The following is a 4,229-nucleotide window of genomic DNA, read 5'->3' as shown; positions in this document are numbered from 1 at the left end:
TCATGATAGGTTTCTTTCAGCTTGGCAACCTTGGGTGGACTACCACCCAATTTCTCCTTTTAACACGAAGCTTACTAATCTTTGATGTGTTGGGATTTTCCCCTTCAATCCCCCTATGTGGGGGTCGTGTCTCCCGGCCCTCCCGTCAGACAAACTTCTTTTCTTTTGCTGGTCTGTTTCTTTCTTCCCTTTGTTCTTTTCCTCCTTTTTTTTCCTGTCTTTTCTGGAGTGGGGGGGTCTGGGGTTCCTGAATCCTTGGTCCTCTTTGGATTTTCTCTCACTTTTTTTCTTTCTTCCTTCTTCCACATGGTTTGTTCCAAATAGACCAATTGCTTGTCATTTGTTGTTGTTATCTGATAGTTCTATGATTCTCAGGGAAAATATTTCTTCAAGAGGACGAGGCTCTCTCTGTGTTTTTGATGCTTTTCTCGAAGGTATCTTATGTATTTTATAACGTGATTGTGGGCTTCGTAGCCCCCTGTCTTATAATGTGTCATCTGGATCCCTGTGTGGGCCTTATATGTCTATTCCTGTGTTTCTGTGTGGTGTTTCCTTGTCCTCTGTTGTCTGGTGCTGCTTTCTATCATATGATTTGTCATGATTTGTATGTTTCTTTCACTCTGTTCAATAAAACGTTTAGTACAAGAAATAATGCTCGTAATAGTGTATTAGCAGAAGTTTTTTTAGGCGGAGAGTAGACGCTCTGCTCTTGGAGGTATAGGGTGATGACTAGCATCGTGTAGGTTAGCGTAGTGTAGTTCAGTGTAGGTCCTGCCCTGAAAGAGTCTACCTTGTCGTGGTGGGCAGGCTTGTCATCTTTTGGTTAAAAATGTCAAAACTGGAGAAAGAATGTATTGTCTCTGGGCAGTTTCATTTTTGACCATGAGATTCAACTAAAAGACTCCTAGATTTCATATAGACAGACCAGAAAAAAATAGTTATATCTCTATATAGAAAAAAAGATGCAGACAGTAATCTGTACAAACTATTTTAAAGTGGCTTTGTATGTTATCAGCATTTTTAATGCTACACGTTTATTCCTTCCATTTCATGCCGGCAACATTTCTCTGATCTAATGTTTACAGGGGTATACTCTCTGGCCACGACACGACTCTGGAGATTTCTCTGCTGACCCACGGATGTTGATCAGGTGTCCAGGTAGGGTGGCGGCTTTCTCTTTGGGTCCTCATGCTGTTAGGTCTGCTGTCATAGGACTGCCTTGGTCATTCTTCTCCTCTGATCAGTCCTCAGTGTTGCCAATATAGAAATAATGCTCGTTCAGCAATCTTGGTCAAATGATCGGCCTATTTCTTTGTGAACCTCAAAAGTTTGACTAAAACTCTGGCCACTAGACTGAATGCGTTAATCCCTACTTTGACTGATAAAGATCAAGTACGTTTCGTACCTGGATGCCAGGCGGCTGATAATATCCGCTGCTCTGTTTTAATCAGTCACTTCGCTCGGATGCGATCCCGTGATCTTATGTTTTTGTCCTTGGACATGACTAAAGCCTTTGACACTCTTTCTTGGAATTATCTGCAGATTTCCTTGCGGAGATGGGGTGTAGAAGTTTATTTTCTTTGGTGGATTTATAGACTTTATAGTACTCCGTTCGCTACAGTTCGCTATCATGGGGTTGAATCCTCTCGGTTTCAAATTAGGGGTGGTACGCCTCAGGGTTGTCCCTTGTCTCCTCTTCTTTTTATCATGGCCCTAGATCCCCTAACTGTTCGTATTCGGCTTCATGCGGACATTTCGGGTCTTGTGTTGGTGTGGGTACATCATACGATTGTGCCTTTTGCGGACGATATCCTGATGTATCTCTCTTCAACATTTGTTTCTCTCCCTAATCTCCTTTTGCTTCTTACTTATTTTGCTCATCTCTCGGGTTTACATGTAAATCCTATGAAGTCAATGACTATGAATATTTCCCTTCTTCAATGGGCTGTGGCGCATCTTCAATCCCAATTTCCATTTCAATGGACCTCCGCTCTTCCTTATTGGGAAGTTAAATTTACACCTTCTTATGATTTGTTATACCCGGCAAATATTCCTCCCCTACTTTCTCAGCTTACCAAGTTGATCTCTTCTTGGCAATCCATGACCTTATCATGGTTCAGTAGGGCTCATGCGATTAAAATGACCTACCTTCTGAAATTATTGTATCCTTTTCAAGTGTTCCCTGTTCGGGTTCCACCTCATACACTCCGTATTTTACTACACCAAATTTTGCCTTTTGTTTGGGCTTCGGCACTATTCCTCCCACTGACACCAATGATGGGGCACTATTCTTCCCACTGACACCAATGATGGGGCACTATTCCTCCCACTGACACCAATGATGGGGCACTATTCTTCCCACTGACACCAATGATGGGGCACTATTCCTCCCACTGATACCAATGATGGGGCACTAGTCCTCCCTCTGACACCAATGATGGGACCCTATTCCTCCCACTGACACCAATGATGGGGCACTATTCCTCTCACTCTCTGGTCATCCCCTTTACTGTGTCCGCAGTCTCTGGTCATCCCATGTACTGTGTCCGCAGTCTCTGGTCATCTCCTGTACTATGTCCGCAGTCTCTGGACATCTCCTGTATTGTGTCCGCAGTCTCTGGCCATCTCCTGTACTGTGTCCGCAGTCTCTGGTCATCTCCTGTACTGTGTCCGCAGTCTCTGGTCATCTCCTGTACTGTGTCCGCAGTCTCTGGTCATCTCCTGTACTATGTCCGCAGTCTCTGGTCATCTCCTGTACTGTGTCCGCATTTGTTCATAGTTTTTTTTTTAAACTATAGTCCGGCATTCCAACGGTCTGAGGGACAGTGAACTGGCCCCCAGTTTAAAAAGTTGAGGACCCCTGGCCTAAACCATTGAAACCTGTTATGGCTCATTCTTTGAAAATCTGGGACTCATGTAAGTATTCGGCGGGACTACTCTCCCCACATTTACCTCTTCTACAGTTATTCAACTGTCCGCTTTTTCCCCCGGGGAATTCTGATGAGATGGCATTTCTTTGGTAAATAATCCATTGCTTTACATCTGATCACTCATTGGTCGGGGTCTGCATACATTCGCGCAACTTCCAGAGTCATGCTATTCCTCCCTCAGAGATATTTCCATATTTGGAAATATGTCATTTTCTTGCACCCTTGATTCGCAGACGGGATTCCCCCCGAACTTTATCTGGTTTTGAATCGCTTTGTAAGGCGTCGACTTCCACTAAAGGTGCCCTCTCTCATGTTTATTTATCAATCCAGAATCATATGGCTGAACCTTTACCTACCAATTGCGTACAATGGATTGTGGAGCTTCAGATGGAAATCTGCTGAGGATTGGGGGCCTATGTGACAAGCGGTTTCTCGATGCTCTCGGAATATACCGGCGTTAGAGAATTCCTTTAAGGTGATCTCGGGATGGTATTTTACCCCATCTCGATTAGCTAAATTTATACCAGATCATGACTCGCAGTGTTTTCATGGCTGTTCTCTAGAGGGTACGATGCTCCATATTTGGTGGACCTGTCCAGTGGCCCACCGATTATGGACTAGGGTTTACAATCTCATATATTCAGTTACGTCTATTAATCTAAAAAAAGACCCTATTGAAGCGTTGCTTTTTAAGCCACTCCATGGCCTACCTCGTTGACCCTCTCGCTTGTCAACTTTTGTTTTGTTTATGGCCACTAAGCAGACTATTGCCAGCTCTTGGAAGTCCCCCACTTTACAATTTGAGGAGGTCAGGTCTAGGATCCAAGGCGTCTTTATTAATGAAAAATTGATGGCAGTTTTGGAGCATAATCATGATAGGTTTCTTTCAGCTTGGCAACCTTGGGTGGACTACCACCCAATTTCTCCTTTTAACACGAAGCTTACTAATCTTTGATGTGTTGGGATTTTCCCCTTCAATCCCCCTATGTGGGGGTCGTGTCTCCCGGCCCTCCCGTCAGACAAACTTCTTTTCTTTTGCTGGTCTGTTTCTTTCTTCCCTTTGTTCTTTTCCTCCTTTTTTTTCCTGTCTTTTCTGGAGTGGGGGGGTCTGGGGTTCCTGAATCCTTGGTCCTCTTTGGATTTTCTCTCACTTTTTTTCTTTCTTCCTTCTTCCACATGGTTTGTTCCAAATAGACCAATTGCTTGTCATTTGTTGTTGTTATCTGATAGTTCTATGATTCTCAGGGAAAATATTTCTTCAAGAGGACGAGGCTCTCTCTGTGTTTTTGATGCTTTTCT

This window comes from Staurois parvus, unplaced genomic scaffold, assembly GCF_062004578.1.
Source record: "Staurois parvus isolate SC_StPar_1 unplaced genomic scaffold, SC_StPar_1.0 ptg000409l, whole genome shotgun sequence".
In the NCBI taxonomy this organism is placed as follows: Eukaryota; Metazoa; Chordata; class Amphibia; order Anura; family Ranidae; genus Staurois; species Staurois parvus.
Note: the sequence above shows the minus strand (reverse complement) of the source record.